Source organism: Epinephelus fuscoguttatus, linkage group LG18, assembly GCF_011397635.1.
Source record: "Epinephelus fuscoguttatus linkage group LG18, E.fuscoguttatus.final_Chr_v1".
Classification (NCBI taxonomy): Eukaryota; Metazoa; Chordata; class Actinopteri; order Perciformes; family Serranidae; genus Epinephelus; species Epinephelus fuscoguttatus.
In genome coordinates, this window is record NC_064769.1 from 35,080,264 (window position 1) to 35,103,915 (window position 23,652).

Below are 23,652 nucleotides of genomic sequence, written 5' to 3' on the forward strand. Positions count from 1 at the left end.
CTATATAAACTCTGTGCAGCGAAGCATCACTGTCCTGTTGGATATGGCTTTTAGGAGTGCAATCCTCACTCTGACTGCTAGGCTAACCGCTAACAGCTAGCGCTCTCTGTGCATAACAACAAGGCCATGAGTGAAATTTACTGATCACTCAAGTTTGGATGTGAGTTCTGTTTGTTGTTTGATACATGAAACCACAGGTGCTTTGTTTGTTCTCATAGAAAATGAATGCATGTTGAGTTTGTATGGAAGCAAATAAAGGCCATAATAACTGGATTTCTTCTGCTCTTGTTGTTATGAACTAATGAGTTCAAACAAGTCCTTCCATGAAAATTTTTCTCACAATTCTGATATAATATATAAGTTATTTCAGGAAAAAACTTTTCTCAAATGAAGACTGAATACTTCATGTTGAAATTTAGATAGCTCTACCCTGAACTACCCTGAAAATTCAAAAGGCGTCAATAAGAATTAATATGTTTTAATTTACCTTCAAAAATGTCGTCATTTCAATTTTTGTACATTTAGAAACTAGATTATATCTTTGTTTCCATAACCTGAAGGAGTGGGAATCACCAGAGGATCCACAATACCATATTATCACGATACTTGTGTCACAGTACTATTTTAAATGTGTTGCAGTACACTGAGCATTGCGATAAAATTTATTGCGATTTATTACTTTTGCAACTGTAAATTATGTCCTTAAAAGAAATGTTAGTTTTATCTAAGATAAAATTTTCAGTGTCTTCATGTCACTTCAGCCATTTTTTTTTTTTTTTTACAGCTGTAAAGTATCTAATGGACTGAAAAAGCAATTGATAAAGTTTAAGTTGTATTTATAGTATTAATAATTTGTATAATTAAAAAAATGGATACTTGGGACTGTGTGACGATGTGATATTGCCACACAAAAATATTGCAAAGCTACACTGTATCACTTTTTCCCCCACTGCTAATAACCGAACAGAAGCACAGATATTTAAGTTAAATTTAAATTTGGATATCACCTTAAATCTTAGTGACGTGAATTGGATTTGAGCAACTTCACGTTTTGACTATGTATGTATTTTTAAATACTGAACACTTATATTTTGAACAATTTATTTACAGAATCTCAATTTGTAAACCTTTTTATAAAAACAAATGATCACGACTTAAAATAAACTTTTAATAAATTCAGACGGATGATTTTCAAAGTAACATTTAAATGCCACAGTTCAACAGCATTTAAATTTGATCTTATTTTTAAATTTAGTTGAATTAAAATTTGCATTTTTATTTCTTTTTAAAAATACAACTCTTTGTTGCAGTTTTTCCATCCCTCATTTTTTATTTATAATAAATGTAATCTTGAGATTTTAGCGGATCTGTGTTTAAATGTTTAGCTACTATCTACTCGCAGTCTTTTCTTTATATTTAATTCATGTTTTATTTAAGGTGTGTGAGTGAATGTCACATCTCTTGTAATGGTCATATTGTCAGCGTTCAGTATTCAGTAGTGGTAAATCTTCAGTTATTTCTCAGATAGAAATCTGTTGAGCATTTCTTTGCTTCCATACTTTATTGCATCTGGATTGCAGTTCGCTGAAGATCACATTTTTGTTAACACAGCTCTGAAAAGTATTCACCAACTCTGAGTTTTCACATCAAGTGAAACGTCTTCTCTCTGCAACCTGTTGCAAATAACTTTCTCATCTCTCACACTAAAACCTCCTCAGTCACCACTCCTCTCACATTCCTCCGTCTCTTCCTCTTTCCACACTTCCTCTCTCTTTCTGTCCGTCTTATTTGCCACACTTGACCCTCCATACGATCATATATAAATGTGCTATACGTTTTAAATGTGCGCAAATATGTTGAACCTGCAACACGGCGTGGACTGAGCGGTTCACGCCTGCTCATGCATGTTATTAAACCGTTCAGAGTACCAGACTTCTTCACTTTTACCTTTTTTGTTAGTTTGCATACATGTGCACATACATAAATTTGCACGTAACATATTTGTTATTTACTTATTACACCCCCACCCCCCCACCCCCCATCCCTGAACACACACACACACACACACAAAACAAGCAGTACATGTACACGACAAACTCTCTCCAGCCGCGTTAGTAGAAACATGTAGCGCAGTACATGTTCGCCTCAGAGCACATCCTGCACAGCCGTTTATCAAACTGCTCAAAGTCACATTTTGGACTTCAGTGAAAGAGTACAAGTTAAATTTGTTGAGTAGAAGAAGTCGCTTGATAAATGTTTTTATTCCTCATTTTCAGAGAACTTTAGTGTACCTCTCAGCAGTTTGATAAACACTTGCCTGATGTACTCGCAGTATTTCCTCTAGTGTACACGTCTAGCTACAGTACATGTTGTAAATACAGCAGAGCGTCACTGTATTCATATATAAAACTGTCTGACCGTGCCCCTCCTCTCACATACATGTTACCATTACACATTAAGCACACCCACTCAGTACAAGAAGAATATGATAATAATAATAATAATAATAATAATAATAACACTATAAGGTAACTTTACTAACACCCCTTCCTCCCCTCTGGCTGCAGGCCGGCTCCCATCATGTGGCCCACCCCTCTGATAGCCTCATCCGTTTGACTGACGGGCTGTGGCGCTCATCCTGATTGGACAGAGGTTGGAGAAACACTATAAGGTAACTTTACTAACACCCCTTCCTCCCCTCTGGCTGCAGGCCGGCTCCCATCATGTGGCCCACCCCTCTGATAGCCTCATCCGTTTGACTGACGGGCTGTGGCGCTCATCCTGATTGGACAGAGGTTGGAGAAGGAAGTTCCCGTGGTGATCGTCACGCTCCTCACTGCCTTCGTACGAGCTCCCGCAGCTGGACGCGCTGTCACCGGGGGAGCGGCCTGCTTCATTGGGGCCCCGGCCAACAGTGGAGTATCCTGCTGTGGTCATGCCGCCGCCTCCTCCTCCGACGAGCCCTGTGCCGATCATGGTGACGCTCCGGTCTCTGGGTGGGGAGGCTGGCTCCGATTTGATGTCCAGGTAGAGTTGGGTGATGAGACACAGCAGGAGTAGACATCGTCTGAGCAGTCTGAGTGATTTATTCTCTGGTTCTGTTAGACTGATGTCTTGAGTACTTAAGTACAAGTACAATTTTTTTTTTTTAAATAGTCCACTAGAAGTGTGGTACTGCATTCAAAACCTTACTTACACGTATATAAGGGTAAAGTTAAAGTATTAATTGTCATAAAAGTCATAGTATAGGATGTCATTAATATTTTCCTAAAACACTTGAGAAGTCACCCCATGTGTCCGAGTGCTGAGTGCTGCAGGTTTTGTATCTGCTGTTGTTGCCAAACTCATGATATGATCAAGACCAGTATGTCATCAAAAGAATAAAACAGTCAGGAGCATGTCGCTACTGAGGGATTAAACATTCAGAGAAGTCACAGTGTAGTATGTCATGAAACTTTTCCCAAAAAACGCATAAAATTTTCATAGTATAGTAAATCAAAAATTTTCTTCAAAATAAAAATAAAATAAAATATATGATATAAGAACACATGATATGTATGTTTGTCCAAAAATTTCATGAAAAAAGTCATGGTATAGTTTGGAGCAGCGATAGACACAGCAGGAGTAGACATCGTCTGAGCAGTCTGGGAGTGATTTATTCTCTGGTTCTGCAAAGTAAAGGGGAATCTGTTAGACTGAAAAAATACTTCAGTGTCTTGATCCTTTACTTAAGTACAAGTAAAATTTTTTTTGAAAATAGTCCACTAGAAGTGTGGTACTGCATTCAAAACCTTACTTACACGTATATAAGGGTAAAGTTAAAGTATTAATTGTCATAAAAGTCATAGTATAGGATGTCATTAATATTTTCCTAAAAAGGCTTGGAGAAGTCATAGTATAGTATAGCATAGCAATAGTAGAGTATGGCATTCAAACTTTCATGATATAGTCAAAGTATAGTATGTCATCAAAAAGAATAAAAAAGTCAGAGCATGGTACGGGATTAAACATTCAGAGAAGTCACAGTGTAGTATGTCATGAAACTTTTCCCAAAAAACGCATAAAATTTTCATAGTATAGTAAATCAAAAATTTTCTTCAAAATAAAAATAAAATAAAATATATGATATAAGAACACATGATATGTATGTTTGTCCAAAAATTTCATGAAAAAAGTCATGGTATAGTTTGGCATTAAAAAAGGTCATAGTATAGAAAGCCAAAAAATGTCCTTTAAAAAGGCACAAGACAAAAGGTCATTGTTAAGTATGGCATTAAAATTTAAAAAAGAAATAGTGTAGAATATGAAAAAAGTCATAGTATGTCGTCCCATACTATTCTATGACTTTTTTTCCACAATTTTGGACGACATGCTATACTATGACTTTTGGACGAATCATGAAAGTCATAGTAAAGCTTGTCGTCCCAAATCATGAAAAAAGTTAAAGCTGATTTCTCTAAAAATCTTAAACAATAAAAAGGAGAAGATACATGTTTGAAATGGCTTACTGTATGTTTCCAGGGTTTTGTTTTAAATAATTGTTCATAATGATTTTTTTGAAGGACTGTCAATAAAAAGTTTCTGTGGTACAACTAATGTGTGTTCTTTTTGTTATAAATGACCTTAAATGTGTAGCATTTCGTCTGAAACCATGAAAAAAAAGTCATAGTATAGTATGTCGTCCAAAATCATGAAAAAAAGTCATAGTATAGCATGTCGTCCAAAATCATGAAAAAAAGTCAGTGTAGCATGTCGTTCAAAATCATGAAAAAAAGTCAAAGTATAGCATGTCGTCCAAAATCATGAACAAAAAGTCAAAGTATAGTATTTCGTCAAAAATAATGAACAAAAAGTCAAAGTATAGCATGTCGTCCAAAATCATGAACAAAAAGTCAAAGTATAGTATTTCGTCAAAAATAATGAACAAAAAGTCAAAGTATAGCATGTCGTCCAAAATCATGAACAAAAAGTCATAGTATAGTATGTCGTTCAAAATCATGAAAAAAAGTCAAAGTATAGCATGTCGTTCAAAATCATGAAAAAAAGTCAAAGTATAGCATGTCGTTCAAAATCATGAAAAAAAGTCAAAGTATAGCATGTCGTCCAAAATCATGAAAAAAAGTCATAGTATAGCATGTCGTCCAAAATCATATAAAAAAGTCATAATATAGCATGTCGTCCAAAATCATGAAAAAACATCATAGTATAGCATGTCGTCCAAAATCATGGAAAAAAGTCATAGTATAATATGTCGTCCAAAATCATGAAAAAAAGTCATAGTATAGCATGTCGTCCAAAATCATGAAAAAAATCCTAGTATAGCATGTCGTCCAAAATCATGAAAAAGTAGTCATAGTATAGAATGTCATCCAAAATCAGGAAAAAAAGTCATAGCACAGCATGTCGTCCAAAATTATGAAAAAAAGTAATAGTATAGCATGTCGTCCAAAATCATGAAAAAAAGTCATAGTATAGCATGTCGTTCAAAATCATGAAAAAAAGTCAAAGTATAGCATGTCGTTCAAAATCATGAAAAAAAGTCAAAGTATAGCATGTCGTTCAAAATCATGAAAAAAAGTCAAAGTATAGCATGTCATCCAAAATCATGAAAAAAAGTCATAGTATAGCATGTCGTCCAAAATCATGAAAAAAAGTCAGTGTAGCATGTCGTTCAAAATCATGAAAAAAAGTCAAAGTATAGCATGTCGTTCAAAATCATGAAAAAAAGTCAAAGTATAGCATGTGGTCCAAAACCATGAAAAAAAGTCATAGTATAGCATGTGGTCCAAAATCATGAAAAAAAGTCATAGTATAGTATGTCGTCCAAAACCATGAAAAAAAAGTCATAGTATAGCATGTCGTCCAAAATCATGAAAAAAAGTCATAGTATAGCATGTCGTCCAAAATCATGAAAAAAAGTCATAGTATAGCATGTCGTCCCAAATCATGAAAAAAAGTCATAGTATAGCATGTCGTTCAAAATCATGAAAAAAAGTCAAAGTATAGCATGTTGTTCAAAATCATGAAAAAAAGTCAGTATAGCATGTCGTCCAAAATCATGAAAAAAAGTCATAGTATATATAGCATGTCGTTCAAAATCATGAAAAAAAGTCATAGTATAGCATGTCGTCCAAAATCATGAAAAAAAGTCAGTATAGCATGTCGTTCAAAATCATGGAAAAAAGTCACAGTATAGCATGTCGTCCAAAACCATGAAAAAAAGTCACAGTATAGTATGTCGTTCAAATCTGCATAAAAAAGTCATAGTATAGTATGGTGTCCAAATCTGCATAAAAAAAAGTCACAGTATAGTATGTCGTTCAAAACTGCATAAAAAAAGTCATAGTATAGTATGTTGTCCAAAACTGCATAAAAAAAGTCATAGTATAGTATGTCGTCCAAAACCATGAAAAAAAAGCCATAGTATAGCATGTCGTCCAAAATCATGGAAAAAAGTCATAGTATAGCATGTGGTCCAAAATCATGAAAAAAAGTCACAGTATAGTATGTCGTCCAAATCTGCATAAAAAAGTCATAGTATAGTATGTCGTTCAAATCCATGAAAAATTCATAGTATAGCATGTCGTTCAAAATCATGAGAAAAAGTCACAGTATAGTATGTCGTCCAAAATCATGAAAAAAAGTCACAGTATAGTATGTCGTTCAAAATCATGAAAAAAAGTCAAAGTATAGCATGTCGTTCAAAATCATGAGAAAAAGTCATAGTATAGCATGTCGTCCAAAACCATGAGAAAAAGTCACAGTATAGTATGTCGTTCAAAATCATGAAAAAAAGTCAAAGTATAGCATGTCGTTCAAAATCATGAAAAAAAGTCAGTATAGCATGTCGTCCAAAATCATGAAAAAAAGTCATAGTATAGCATGCCGTCCAAAATCATGAAAAAACGTGATAGTATAGCATGTCGTCCAAAATCATGAAAAAAAGTGATAGTATAGCATGTGGTCCAAAACCATGGAAACAAAAGTGATAGTATAGCATGTGGTCAAAAACCATGAAAAAAAAGTCATAGTATAGCATGTCGTCCAACATCATGAAAAAAAGTGATAGTATAGCATGTGGTCAAAAACCATGAAAAAAAGTCATAGTATAGCATGTCGTCCAAAACCATGAGAAAAAGTCACAGTATAGCATGTCGTTCAAAATCATGAAAAAAAGTCATAGTATAGCATGTCGTCCAAAACCATGAGAAAAAGTCACAGTATAGCATGTCGTTCAAAATCATGAAAAAAAGTCAAAGTATAGCATGTCGTTCAAAATCATGAAAAAAAGTCAGTATAGCATGTCGTCCAAAACCATGAGAAAAAGTCATAGTATAGCATGTCGTCCAAAATCATGAAAAAAAGTCATAGTATAGCATGTCGTCCAAAATCATGAAAAAAAGTCAAAGTATAGCATGTCGTCCAAAATCATGAAAAAAAGTCAGTATAGCATGTCGTTCAAAATCATGAAAAAAAGTCATAGTATAGCATGTCGTCCAAAACCATGAAAAAAAGTCATAGTATAGCATGTCGTCCAAAATCATGAAAAAAAGTCATAGTATAGCATGTCGTCCAAAATCATGAAAAAAAGTCAGTATAGCATGTCGTTCAAAATCATGAAAAAAAGTCACAGTATAGCATGTCGTCCAAAACCATGAAAAAAAGTCATAGTATAGCATGTCGTCCAAAACCATGAAAAAAAAGTCATAGTATAGCATGTCGTCCAACATCAACAAAAAAAGTCATAGTATAGCATGTCGTCCAAAACCATGAAAAAAAGTCATAGTATAGTATGTCGTCCAACATCAACAAAAAAAGTCATAGTATAGTATGTCGTCCAAAACCATGAAAAAAACGTCATAGTATAGCATGTCGTCCAAATGTGATAATAGAGTCGTAGTATAGTGAACATTTTTCTGCCCTTCATTTATCTGACAGCTGTAGTTACTTTGCAGGTTCAGATTTAAAGACCTATCAGCATATAAAACACAACTGACTGTAAAGAAACTATCCAGTAATATGGAAATCAGCCGCCCACTGTACTGTTCATATTGTTTGGTAATTTAAGGATCACTTACCAACATCAGATCAAAGTCCTCACACTGGAGAGCAGCATTAAAACACACACTACAGTGAGTCTCCATGCAGAAATAACCAACACAATAAAAACAACATAAAGTAAAATAAATGTGGGTGGAGGTGGAGTAACGATGAAAGCAGCACTCACAATGGTGGGCATGTTGTTGCACTTGTTGGAGGGGGGCATCAGTGTGCGGAGGTCAGGCTTGCGGCTCACGCTCATTGGAGGAGGACTCTTGTCCTGCATGTTCTTGGAGACGCCTCCTGGAGACAGCAGCCCGGGCGAGGTGCAGTGGTTACTGTAGCTGCTATTTCCTGGTGACAGGTGGAGGTTCATGGTCCAATCAAGATTTCATCATAACAATAATAAAATTAAAGATGTAATTAGGTTTTTTCCCCCCGAGAGTTTAACAGGTGTAATAAGACAAATAAAGCACAGTCTTACCCACAGTGGAGACCACGGTGCTCGGCAGCTCCGAACCCATCAGTCCTACGCACACCAAACACAACACATGTTCACATATACAGACGTCATGTGTTTACGATTGTAATCTGCAGCATCAGAGTTTGACTGGCTGAATCATAATTTGTGTTCATATATTGGCACCTGCGTTCCCAGTGCTGGAGGGCCTCTGAGGGGACATGCTGTTTCTCTGCAGGGAGGGGTGTGTGTGTGAAATGGGCAGCAGGTTGTGGTTACCTAAACCACAGTTGATACCAGGGTGGGAGTACAGCAGGCCGCTGGGGTTATTCCCCGGGATGGAGACGCCCATGTCGTAGTTGGAGGGCAGCAGACCCTGCTGGACAAGACGAGAGAGAGAGAGAGAGAGAGAGAGCAGCTGGTTAACATCACGAGACACATCATCATTATCTTGTCTCGTCATTGGTTATTGTGTTGTTTTATTTATTTATTTTTTCATATGCCTCAGTCTAATCCACAGGGCAATTAGTTGCCAACTGTGCTGATCTGCTTCAGTGATGGTATCTTATCTTTATCTTATTTTGATTCAAACAAAATCCAAGCTTGTACACAATGACAGTTCTTATAGATTATATATTGAAGCCGAATTGACAAGAACACTGTCGACATATGGCGCCTTTTATCTTGTGGTTCTAGAGTTGTGTGTTTTTGCAGACACGTGAGAAATTGTTCAAATTTCATATTTCTTAAAGGGGGTTTGGTGTGATATTTTCCATCAGGAGCAGGATGGGAAATCATCTAAAAAGGAATCCAGCTGTAGTCAAATAGTGACCCTGTAAGATCCCCAGTCTTTGCAACATGTTATAGTGCGTGACTAGATACACACTTTGTCTTTAGATGTGAGAAGATGTACGTAAGTCTTCCAGTGTGTGGCAGCCTTATCTGCACCATGAGCTCAGACGTACCCATAAACTTCATCTCCGTGTTGAATCTAAAGCTTCTAAAGGTGGAACTTACACAGATTCTCTGTCTGTTGATCATCAGGTCGATGTCTTCGTTGATTTTACGGTATTTGTCGTCTGACTCTGGGCTCTGGCCTGCAGAGTCGTCGGCTTCGATGTCGGGGCTGTCGCAGCCGTTTAAACCTTTCTTACGCAGCGTCTGCACACAAGAGCACAAACAAACAAACACGTCAACACATCTGGATAACCTGAGAATCATAAGTCAATTACCGCGCACTCTAGTTATACATGGAGATGACTGGCTCTAAGCTGAAACAATTAGTCGATTCATCAATTAATCAATAAAGAGGAAATTCATCTGAAACAGTGTCGATCATTCATGTGATAAATCTCATGGTTCAGCACTACGACTGACACCTTTCACTTCATACAGTCATTAAAGATATTGTCGATTATAAATGAGTTTATTTACAGAATAAGATGAACACCCTTCTTAAAGTAAAGTAATCCAGCTTGTCATTTTCTCTGTCATATTTTTGTCAATGTTTTTTTTAAAAAATAATTTTCTTATTTAACAGGACATTGCAGAGAAAAGAGGTAAAAGTTAATAGCAGGGGGAGGACACAACAACAGCAAGAGAAAGTAAAAAACATGGACTAGGTTAAGTTTTGTTTTGTTTTTTTTAATTATAATAATGGTATAATAAAAACAAAAACAATAAAGTTGAATAAACACTCTCAAACAGTGTGCTCTGATGCCAAACCAGGTGTGCCGTGGGATATTTTTTATCACAGCAATATTCAACTGGGCCTGTACAGAAAGTTATGAATTAATTATTAATTGACTGTGTCAGCATGTTGTGCACACCCGTGTCCTAATAAAGAGGCAAACTCTGGCTAAAAAATGGAATTTAATTGAATTTAATGTCAAGAAACCTTCACAGGGAACTTGTCTGTCGCTGTTCGAGTGTGGGAATTATTAGTGTGTGACACATCTAAAGCCCTGAATGGCAGGGATGATAATATTTAAAGGAGAAAGCTGTGAGAGGGACGATGGATCGCTTTATTGTACGGAGCAAATTACTACAAAGCACCAGGGAAGCCGACCTACCACCGAAAGAAAAGAGAAAAGAAAACCACTGCATTCATGCATCAATAATTATAATCCAATGATTAAATATATATGATTCTGAAATGGACCACTCTGCATAATTAGTGCTTTTACCTTGACTGATTTAAGTATATTCTGATGCTCATACTATATAGTTACTATAGAAACCTTTTAATGCACAAGTATTGTTTGTAGAGTAAAAAACAATGTCTGTTTCAACCACAAGAGGGCGCCATCTGAGCAGAAATCCATCAAAGAGACTTCACAGTATGTTAGACACAAGACTTGGAACAATCAGACCTAAAACACTGTTTTAACAAAGTTCATCAAGAATAACTTTTTGTGATTTTAACGTGTGTAAAAATAGAAATGAATGCAGTGTGGATGTGTCAGACGTGTCGCTGTGTCTTCAGCTCAGTGCTGTGAAATCTCTCCTCTCATGCAGGCATCAGATGATGAAGGTGTGTGTGTGTGTGTGTATTTGTTCAAGGACTACACTTCAATAAAGTACTTCAAAATGTTACTTGAGTATTTCCATTTTCTGCGACTTTGTGCTTCTACTCTGTTACATTTATTACATGACTAGTTACTTCTGATTCATATTAAGATTGAGGATAAAACTTTATTGATCCTGGGAGTAAAAAACAAGCTACTGAGGAGAATATGAAGTCATTAAACTGAGCTCCACCTTCACCAGCTGCAACATTAAAGTGATGAACACATTAATTATGATCCAGTAGTATGATATATATTAATCTGCATGATGAGTGGTTTTACTTTTGCTACTTTTACTTGTAACAGAGTATTTCTACAGAGTGGTATGGATACTTTTACTTAAGTCAAAGATCTGAGCACTTCTTCCACCACTGTGTGTGCGTGCGTGTGTGTGCGTGTGTGTGTGTGTGTGTGTGTACAGTATGTGGTTTGGCTCTCAGCGTCCTGCTTCAGCACTTCACAGCCCATTAGTCCTGTCTGTCACTGGATGACTGCAACACACACACACACACACACACACACACACACACACACACACAGGGCTCAGCGGTTGGCCCAGTCCAGCTATCCCACTCATCCCAGTCATGTCCACCTGTTTGGCTTTAGAGAGAAGGAGGGGTCGGAGAGGGGAGGGTCTGGGTTGAGAGGAAGAGGAGGAGGAGGAGTAGGTGGAGGGAGGGGGGAGAAGGGTGAGGCAGCGACCACCAATACTAGCGTGGCTCCTGGAGGGATGGCCCTAGAAGGCTATTTTTTGCTCCGCAGCGTTTCTCGTCACTCCCTCACAATCTGTCAATCTGGCTCGTCTATTAAAACAGAAAACTGACGGCACCAGCCTACTTTCCCCGCTTCAAACACACACATGCACACACACACACACACACAAACACCCACTCCTTCCTTTCTCAATAAAGAGCTAGTCTGGTGGAGTTGAAAGAAGTGTTCAGATTGTTCCTTTAAAACTAAACACAACGCTGACATATCATCACCTCGTTAAAGCTCCTCCTCCACCAGACAAACAACTCACTAACATCTGGCTTTCATATTTAACGGGAAAGGTTACAATCAGCATTCCTTCTCTGGAGAAATGACTCGGCAGTATTCGTGAGTATTTGCCAGCTTCAGCTCCGAGCGGCTTCAATCGACAGTGATGGAAACACAACACCTGGGTGGACGCACTAATTTTAGCCCCTTTGCAAGCGCGATGCCGCCACAAAATACCATCCATCTCTGTCCAAGCAGCACCCGAACATTTTTCAAAAGTTTAAGAGACTGAAAAAGTAGGAGATTGTAAAAAGCAGTAACCGTTGTAACATTTTCGCCGGCCTCGTCAAACGTGACACGCCAGAAAACAAACAGAAGCCTACTCGTCTGCAGTTGAGCCGTGTACACAGCATCAACTGGCAATAGGAAGCAATCTGTCGCCTAATTTCAGCGAGTTTTCCCACGTTTAAAAAACATGCGTACACGTGCTAATTTTGGTAGGAAAAGGGTTTAAGGTTGAGCTGAAGTGTTTTGTTGTGCGTTTTTCTTTTGAATCTCATTAAGCTTAGTTCTGCCATTATCCTGCACCCGAATATATGCTAACGTTAGCTAATGTGCTAAAAAGTTAGCGTTCCAGAGAAATCCAATATTCCTCTTAATCCCTCCCCAGTTTCTGATGAGGTGGACATGATAACTCTTAATACACATAACCTTATTCATCCCTACAACAGGAAATACTTTCTCCCTAAAGCCTAGTTCACATTACATGATTTTCACCGTGATTTTGACGCCTCAGAGGATCTTGAGAGCCACCTTGGGCCGGAGGTGAGTCAGCAGATAGTCTGCCATGACAAGTCCTCATGTGTGAACAAGCCTACGAGCAAGTCGCCCCCTCGTCTGTGACTGGGACTGGATATCTTTCATGCTAGAAAACTGGAGAAGTCTGACACGACTGACAAAGAGCATCAGCCAATGAGAGGCGGGATACGTCCCACGTGCCAGGTCCGCTTATTAGCCGCGACTTTGGGCTTTGAGTTGCTTATTTGGGCTTGCTCTCTAAACGTCACCTTCTTCTATATATATCCGTTGCTTCTTTTGGGCTTGTTTCCATAGCCCTGGTTGCTTGTTTCTCTCCCAAGATCTGGCAACGCCGACAAGCCGGCAAGCAACAACAACAATGACAGCGTCCACAGGATCACAGGGAGCGCGTTGTGTTTGGACTCAGGCCCTGGAGGCAGATCTGATTCAACACTGGGAAGAATATCCATGCCTTTACGATTGGTGACGTCACTGCGTTACCTGGGGCTCTGTCGGCGAGGGCTAAGTGGAGAGATCTTGTGGTGCGCACACACAGGTCGTAACGCAGTTGATGAGACTCCTGCTGACAGAAGCACAATCGCCAGGTATGAACACTCAAAAGATTACGATAGTCTCCGCGACGCAAAATCGGTTTGAAAGTCGTGTAATGTGAACCAGCCTTAACCTGATATGAAGTGTGCGCTGCACATGTGAGCATTTTTGATGATGGCCTCCGTCCAGTCCTTTGGTCTTATCACATTTAACCATAGTTGTCTTTGTTTTCGTTGCCGGGCAGTGGCGGCTGGTTTTGAGCCATGCCTCCTTCTCTTCTGGCTCCCAATAACACAACAAGACAAACACATTTTAAGACTCCTGTGTAGCCTACAGCCCTGTGGGGGAGAGGCAGGTCATTGTGACTACAGTCCCTGAAAAAGGTCTACATATATTTTTTGTCCCTCCACGTATTCCAGCCTTGTTGTCAGTTAAATGTTGTGTAAAAAATGTAGAATTAAATGTAAAAACTCAAGTAAAGAACCTTCAAACTGAACTTAACTGAAGTACTGTAGTAAATATTCAGAGTTCCTTGAACCACTGGTCAGGAATGTGAGTGTCGGGGGGGCAGCAGGTGGTTTCAACAGCTTCCTAGAGACAGCTGAGGAGGAAGAAGGGAGGGAGGATGCTATAATATCACAACAGCCTCCCCTCCTCCTCCTCCTCCTCCTCTTCCTCCATCTACACCTCCACCCTCTGCTTTTCTTTTCCATCGATTTTTTGTTCTTTTCAGTTTCAGTTCCTTCAACCGGTCATTTTTTCGTGGGTGGTCTCCTCCTCCTCTTCTTCAACCACTTCCACATTAGATGATGCTATGAGCATGTGTGTGTGTGTGTGTGTGTGTGTGTGTGTGTGTGTGTGTGTGTGTGTGTGTGTGTGTGTGTTGTGCTGGTAGCGAGCGGCTGCCAAAGAACATGACATGCAGCTTTAGCACCATCCCACGACCACCGCTCAGGCAGCAGATGGAACTTTTATCCAAAATTAGAGAGGCATGTATTCACTGGACCAACGTGATGCACAAAGAAACAACATTTTATTTTACGGATCCTCCTGATATTTCCGTAAAAGTTTTTGGGATGTTTCCTGGACAGAACTATGAGGGGAAATAAGACATATTATGCCTCATGCAACACATGATTTAGGAGGATTTTGTCACAGTTTTCTTGTATTTTGTGTTTCCTCTTATTCAGACCACAGCCTTTGTCCACAGATTCACGTCAGTTAACATTACACTGCACAAAACTGCTACTTATAAAACTGTTAATCTGTTTTTATTTTAAAACAGATGTACTGCAAATATTTTTATTGCATTTTATTTCAAATTTTAATTTAATTTTTTTTTAATTCTATGTTTTTGATTCTTGACTTTTGCAGTACTTGTTTTTATTTTATTTGTATTTTTTTTTTTTTTACAAATTATATAAAATTAAAATAATAAATATTTTTAAATATATTTTTAAAATTTATTTCTATTTTATTTCGTCTTATATGATAATTGTTAAGTACCAAAACACCAAAGCAAATTATTTTTATGTTACAAAAAACTACCAGATTCTAATTCTAATAAATAAATAAATAACATTTACATTTTCATCACTGGCATTATTCAATAGTCTGTCTATGAGTAAACTTCATCAGTGGATTTTGCTGAGCAGCTGTATTAATTTCTGATTTTACTGAACACTTAATGTGAAGCATCACCTCTGATACAAAGGATAAGGGCTGCACAATATTTATTTTTTTATTATCTTGTGCAAAAAACACATAATGAAAGACTGTGATATTGCACTCAGGGATATTTTGTAAATTATTAAGTAAATTAATTAATCGTAGTATCAGTAGAAAACTGTATTTTAAAACCTAACTATCAGCTTTTTTATTGGTTCATTTTGTGTTGTGTTCCAAAATAATATTGGAAATAATTTATTTTTGTTTAACTGCACAAGCAATGTATTGTATTTTATCAGTAAACTGAAAGTTTATAATGTCATATCGCAATATTTTATAATGTTAATACATATTTTCCTCACGTCCTGCTGCTCTATAAAGGTCCAGTAGAAACATACTTAAATGAATCGTACAAATACTTTGATTCTGTTCATGAACACTGGACTCCATAAACTTCTTTTTGAAAATGACATAAATTAAAAGTATTGCTTTAAGACAGCTCAACTCCTCCACTGACTGTGCCGAGGTCCAAACTGTGCTGGTCAGACTGGTCACAGGGGGAAAAAGGAAGCAGAGAAGAAGAGGAGGAGGTTGTGGGGAACTAAGACGCTGTTACTCAGCCTCAAGTTGCTTCGCTTTATTTTCCTCCAGCGGCTCACACACACACACACACACACACACACACACACACACACACACACATCCACAGGCAAACCACAGTCACACACACTCACAGCCCGTCATGGCTATTCTTAGCTGTGTACTGGGTTATTTTTAGACCACTACCGGTTTCCAGCCATTTAGCTGGGAGGGATCGCAGCCAACACAAAGGAACTGGACTTACTCTGCGAGCATATGTGAGCGTCACTGAGAGTGTGTGCTCAAGTGTGTGTGTGGTGTGTGTGTGTGCTTGACTTTATTGAAAATCTGTTTCTAATCTGAAACAGCACGCACACACCAACCATACACACACACACACACACACACACACACACACACACACACACACACACACACACACACACACACACACACACACAGGCAGGCCAACGCAAAATAAGGTTAACAGAGTAAAAGTGAGGAATGCAGAACTCCTCAGTTTTATAAATAGCACCAAGGTTCCCAGGCTAAATGAACACAATACAATAAGCTGATAGTTATCGAGCGTGTACGCACACACACACACACACACACACACACACACACACACACACACACACACACTTGGAGGCAACATGCCAACCCGCCACATGAGGGAAAAAAAAAGATGACCAAAACAAAGAAGCCTCTCTTTTACTAAATTCCTGTCTGGCAGATATTCCATTGGTGCAGAGTCTTTTCACAGCTCACTATCACACAGCACTCACACTGCAACCTCCACACAGCTCACTGTCCCAGAAGTGAACAAATACTTTTAATGATAAGTTGACAGAGAGTTCAGTGGTGGGGGAAGTGTACTGTGAAAATAGTCTTTTCCACGAAGACTCCTGTAAATGTTTCAGTATTTAAACTATGGAGCCCAAAGTGACACCTTCACAGTGTCTGTCTGGTCCTCGACATTATTACTAACACATTCAGTCCAGTCATCAGAGGAAACTCTTAACTAACCACAGATGTGATGCATTTGTTTCTACAGTGACGCAGTACATGAGCTGACTCTGTCATCTGGAGGTGGAGGGGACGGTGGATGGTGTGATACCTAGGAGAGATGGCTGCCAAACTGTGGGCCACTGTTTAGGACCAACAAACAAAGAAACAAACAAAAATGGTTGGTTTTTTTAGTGAGACATCGCAGGATAGTGCCACCAAAAGCGGCTATGTTTTCTCCAGAGACATTTCTGTTTTTTCCTGCCAGGAAAGTGCTGCAAAAACAGACATCACTGTGTTAACTGTCGCTATAGTGCCACAGAAAGCGGTCGCTTTTTACAAGACATTGCTGCATTTTCTGCGTGGATAGTGCCAAGAAACGTGGCTGTTTTTTTACAGAGACATCGCTGTTTCCTACCGCGACAGTGCCATGAAAATTAGTCATTACTGCAAAGACATTGCTGTGTTTTCTGCTGGGATAGTACCAAGACACGTGGTTGTATATTACAGAGATATCGTTGCATATTCTGCCAGGATAGTGCCACAACAAGCGATCGTTTTTACAGAGACATCGCTGCGTTTCTGGCCGGCAAAGTGCCACGAAAAGTGGTCATTCTTACAGAGACATGGCTGTGCTTCCTGCCGGGATAGTGCCAAAAATAGTGGTTGTATTTTACAGAGATATTGCTGCATTTCCTGTCATGTTAGGGCCACAACATGTGGTTGCTTTTACCAAGACATCACTGTGTGTCCAGCCAGGATAGTGCCAAGAAAAGTGGGTATTTTAGCCAAAACATGATCTGCTCTGAACCATAACAAAGTGATTTTTATGTCTCAACCTAACTTCACATTAACCACAGGGTTGTTAAAAAGTAAAGTTTCAATATATCCCCAACATAATACTGTACAAATGCAACGTATCTGTGGTTTGCAGAAACATTCAGTGCCGCGATTGGGTTCATACGTTACAGTTATTGACATTATTAAAAGAAAAAGCAACAACTCTGAGCTCTTCATGTGTTTGTGTGTAAAAACAATCTTTAGTTTTAAAGTAACTTAAACTGTCAGACAAATGTAGTGGATTAAAAAGTCAATATTGCCCTCTGAGGTGTGGTGGAGCAAAAGTACAAAGAGTCATGAAAAGACTCGTAAAATACCTTAAGTACCTTAAATGTGTGCTTAACTACAGTACCTGAGTAAATGTGCTTATTAGTTACATTCCACCATTGATGTTGATTGATTAACTGTTTAAGTCCATTTTCAGAGCATTGCAGGTGTTTGTAACTTTGGTCAGAGACAGGCTAGCTGTCCTTATGCTAAGCTAATCAGGTCCACTCATCTTGTCGTCTCACTCTGAGTTAGAAAGCTGTGTTTCCTTTAAAGTTGGAGCCCCACTCTCAGCTGAGAGGAGCTCCGTCACACAGAGTTTGTTTCACTCACTCTGGCACAGCGAGCGTGACCTTGGCACCACGTTTTGCCATGTGTTGTTGCATTACCCTGAGAGGTTACACATGCCTCTCAAAGATCCCTCTCATCATCCAATCAGAGAGCAGCCAGATTAAGTGTGGCGTGTTGGCCCAGTATCAAATGTTTTCAGCTAACACAGGAATCATGCTGTGATCATGTGTGTGAACAATCACACACACAGCGAGGTGCACACCAGCGTGAGTTTCAACACAAGTCCTTTAACTTAAAGCTCTGTCTGCACGCATACGGGTATTTTTGAAACTAATAAATTCTGTCCACATGCAACACATCCTCACTGTGACCTCGTCACATATCGACGTTTGGTCATTGACTTTACACGTCCAGATACGACGTGAAAGGTACCCTGGGTGTGTTGGTTGTTGACGTTCTGGGTGTCAAGTTCTGCCTGTTACATGCATTGTCTCCTTTCAAACTACACTTCCATTATCACAGGAAATTTAACGTTAACATACAGTCTCTTTCAAAATAAAAGCACTACGTCGGTAGAACAACGCAAATTGACATTTTTTTTCCTCCAACATCTAACACACGTGGTTAGGTTTAGGAAAACAGGGTTTGGCTTTAGAATCTTACAGGACATGAGCGCCGGTCTCCCAGGTGAAAGTTGGTGTTTGTTGGACCCATCCACCACCGCTCCCACCTGCCCTACTTGGACCTTCACCGTCTTATTTTCTGTTCTTGTCCCGCCACTTCCCGCCCCCCGACTGTGCCGAGCCATGCTGACGTTAAAGGACGGCTTTTTCGTCAGTGTCTGATGCCGCAAGTTGCTGAAGAAACGCAAGATTTCGATGACTTTGGAGTGAGACTGAGTTACCACACAATATCTCCGCCCACACTAGAACACAAAAATGACTCAAAACGCTTACTGGGCAAGTAGGTGGCAATAAAGGCCACATCAATGATACACCAAATACCAGAGAACAATGATTCATAACCATTGTTTTTGGTAGACTATACACCACAGACGCAGAGGTGGACCAGATAAAACTGGGCGCAGCAGACGCCTCTGTTTGTCCGTGAAGCGGTGCAGCAATACAGATTTAGGATGCAGACATTAGACCTAGCAGGGCTAATGAAACGTCAACTAGTCGCCGTTGTTGTTGGTGTTTCTGCTCACTACACAAGCAACAATGGGCATGAGTGAACTGAGATGACATCATCGTTGCCCGAACACTTTGTTGAACACGTCCACACAGATAGAAAGCAACCTGAGTTTTGAAAAATCAGAATCTTAGAAGACGTTTTCGAAAGTCTCAATTTAATTTAACTTAAACTCTGTTTGCGTGTGGATGAGAGGTGGATGTAGTCAGCCTGAAACTAAATAAAAGCACGGCAGATCTTTAACTGATATTACTGAGATTATTCTCCAAATGTTTGCAGCCATCTATCCTTCATCGGCAGGATTATAGAGTTGTTTCTGGACAACATTCCAACTGTTGTTTGACATCCCACATGAGAATCTGTGTACTGGTGGTCACTGTGGTATCTGTCAGTAACGTACCGTCTCTAAGTACCATAAGTCAGCAGAACGGCAGCAGCATACCAGCAGACAGCAGTGACACACAAACTACACTGATAATCGATTTCATTCATTTCTCAAGCAAAAATGTAAAAACTTCTGACTCTGAATGTGAGCACTTCATCACGTGGGATGGTAAACTTTATTTATTTGGCTTTTGGACTGTTGGTTGGACAAAATAAGATGTTTGAAGACGTCACTTTGGGCTCTTTTTTCCCACTAATTTGAAAGCAATTATTTGATTCATTGAGAAAATAATCGGCACAAACAAGAGTGGCTTACAATTTAGACCCCAGTTCTCTGATAACCGAGTGAGGTATCTCACTATGGGAAGCGCCTTCCAAGATCTGCAGAAGACCATCTCTGAAGCAACAACACCTTGTCCAACCTTGAAGCAGATGGGCTACAGCAGCAGAAGACCACACCAGGTGCCACTCCTGTCAGCTAACAACAGGAAACTGAGGCTACAGTTCACACAGGCTCACCAAAACTGGACAATAGAAGATTGGAAAAACATTGCCTGGTCTGATGAGTCTGGATTTCTGCTGCCACATTCAGATGGTAGGCTCAGAATTTGGCGTCATGGATCCATCCTGCCTTGTATCAACGCTTCAGGCTGCTGCTGCTGGTGTAATGGTGTGGGGGAGATTTTCTTAGTACCAACTGAGCATGGTTTAAACACCACAGCCTACCTGAGTATTGTTGCTGACCGTGTCCATCCCTTTATGACCACAGTGTACCCATCTTCTGATGGCTACTTCCAGCAGGATAACGCACCATGTCACAAAGCTCACATCATCTCAAACATGACAATGAGTTCACTGTACTCCAATGGCCTCCACAGTCACCAGATCTCAGTCCAATAGAGCACCTTTGGGATGTGCTGGAACGGGAGATTCTCATCATGGATGTGCAGCCGACAAATCTGCAGCAACTGTGTGATGTCATCATGTCAATATGGACCAACATCTCTGAGGAATGTTTCCAGCACCTTGTTGAATCTATGACACCAAGGATTAAGGCAGTTCTAAAGGTATAAGGGGTGTGTATGTTGTACTGCACCTAGGTACCACACTCTCCCTCCAAAGCAACAAAAGCACAAGGAGAACAAGACAAAAGACCAGGAGAGGAGGCTGGAGAGCAGCGAGAGATGTAAACGTGGCTGCAGATACAGTGAGAGCAGTAAATAAGCCAGCTGGTTCACACTGTGTGGATACGCTGCAGAGATGAAGAGGCTGCCTGGACAGATTATAGTAACGAGCTAAACAGGATTGTGGCAGATTACAGAGGATTACAGAGCAGGTAAGCCTGGTTCTGAGGGGGCCTGCCAAGAGGCCATGTGGTGGGTCGCGTGGAGGGAACAGCTCAGGTACAAGCGCACATACAGCATGTACATGTGCAACACGGTAAACACAACAGCAACACGGTCATCTTCCAAAACAAACTCAACTCTTTTAGTTTGTTGTCACAGGTTTACAACTGGTTTCCTGTCTTGTTACTGATCAGTTTATCAGTTCAGCCATGCACTGCTGCTCCACACACAATGTCTGATATCAGAAACATTAGTCTGCATCTTTTTATGTTTATAATTCACTGTTTCTTATGATGCTTCATGATCTGTAGGTATAAAACTTAACTTCCTTCTGTGCTGCAGCAGCTCCTGACTCCTGCCTGCTCTTTGACTTCTGACCACATAAGCTTGACCTTGGTGACATGGTGAGCTTAGCAAATGTCCACAGAGCGTGTGTGAGTGTGTCCACAGAGGCATACACTTGGTATTGTGTTCTCCTAACACTGTTACATAAGTCAAAGCAGAACAAGGTTCAGTGCAGTGCTGCTCTGTGCTGCACACACTGCTGCCACACACACTTTTATGGTCTACAAATGAAGCTGAGGATCTGAATAACACTCTGACACACGACCAGTTTCTAATTTTAATAACCTCACACCCCTCTCAGACAGCTGTGGCACCTAGACACTATAGAGCTTTGAAAGTCTTTGAGTCATTGTGGTTTGCACATTACATGCCTGATCTGCGACTGGGGGTCACATATTACAAGACATTTCACTGGAGGAATCTCCGACAAGAGCGTCTGGTCTCCGAACTATATTTAGTCAAAAAAACCCACATGCAAGAAGTGATACAGGAAAAGACCATAAGCAAGATTGGAGTATCATGATCATATCGTATCGTCGATCCTACGGTGATTCCTACCCCTCGTTGTTTGCGTACTGATTTGCGTCAAAAAAATACGGAAGATAAGGACAAGAAGGTTGGGTAGACGTGGGAACAATAGCTTCTCCTTCAAATCTGTTCCTGTCTTGATCCACTAACTGACACATTCGGTTGATGCAATTGTAAATTAAATGTTCTTCAGTTGAACAGAATTGGCATACATTTAGACACTTATTGTTGTCCGCCAACTGGCACGCTACAGCAGGTAGATAGTGACAAATACCCTGCCAAAGTGTTCTGTAGAAAACACTTGGCAAAAACATATTATCTCGACTGTTAAGGTCACAGGCTGTGCCAAACGGGAAACTGCCCATTGGTTCGACAGCCCATTGTTCCGACCATATTAAACTCATTGTTCCGAAGTCCGTTCTGAAATCATCATGATGCCCTGTGGTTAAGGTCTGGTTAGGTTTAGGCACAAAAACCACTTGGTTAGGGTCAGGAAAAGATCATGGTGTGGGTTAAAATGAAAAAGAAAGTGGCAAACACATAAGCTGTGAGCCTGCTGCGCCTCAAGCTGGTCGCGGTGCACCATACGCCCGCCGCGAGCCGTTCAGCACCGCGGACAGTCGGACTAATGGCCCGCCAAACGAATGTCAAATACCGTCTTCCTCCATTTAGCAGTTGAGGGCAAATACACGTACCATTACACCCCTACTGCTAGATATCTCTTGGGCGTCTGCGACACATCGGCACATCTCTCAGAACACATCTATGAAAGTTCACATGTGGTTATAGTCGCTCATTGGAGGAGGCGCGGCTTTGCCTCTGACCTGGACCTTCTGGTGGCAATCTCCAAAAACTGACTACGAATGGTAAATCTGGGTGAAAATCAAGTAGTGTGACGAATCATTCTTTTTTTTTTTTTTTTTTAGTATGGATAAATTTGCTGATTCACTTTCTCATTGACTGGTGAGTCAGCATGTCCAATGTGATGTTTTCAAATGTTAAGTTTTATTTGACCAACAGTCCAACACTCAAAGATACTCGGATTATAATCAAAGAGCTTCAAGAAACCACGCAAATATCTTAATATTATTAATATTATATTAAGTCGTTTAGTTTACAAACTGTTTGAAAATAATGAAAAAATTACCACAAATAACAGAACAATGGGATGTCTTAAAATGTCTCTTTTTATCCAACCAACAGTCTAAAACCTAAAGATACTCAGTTTATCATTGCATAAAAACAAGAAAGAGAGGCATTCAGCTTGAACGATAACTTAAATGACCAGTCAATAATCAAAATAATTCTGCCAGTATATTAAATCACTTAATAGATAATAGTATTTGTTCGCTTCTGGATGAGTGCAACAAGAAAAACATGCAAAACCATTGAGTATTTACATTTAAGAAGCTGGAACCAGAACACTTTTGCTTAAAAAAATACTTTAAAAGTTTATCTATTATCAAATTAATCATCCAAACCAACTAACCAGTTCATCAACCAGTTGTTTCGGCTCTAAAGCCAGTACGTGTATATTTGTGTGTGTGTGACTTACGTCCACGATGTCGGAGTTGGTCCTGCTCTCGTGTGGCTCGTTGTACTCGGTGTACTTGAGCAGAACTTTGTCCATGTCGGTGCTGGCGTACTGAAACAGCTTGTTGGTGCTGTTGAAGATGATGAGGGCGATCTCACAGTCGCACAACACGCTCAGCTCGTACGCTTTCTTCATCAGACCAAACTTACGCTTGGTGAACGTCACCTGGAGAAAAGACAGAGAGAAGAAACGACATAAGAACGTCTTCACGTC

At 39.6% G+C, this 23,652-nt stretch overlaps 1 pseudogene; it reads right to left on the reverse strand.

Moving 5' to 3' along the window:
• Window positions 1–2,666: 2,666 nt before the first annotated feature.
• LOC125905571 (myocyte-specific enhancer factor 2C-like) overlaps window positions 2,667–23,652 on the reverse strand; it is a 44,496-nt pseudogene continuing 23,510 nt past the window's right edge.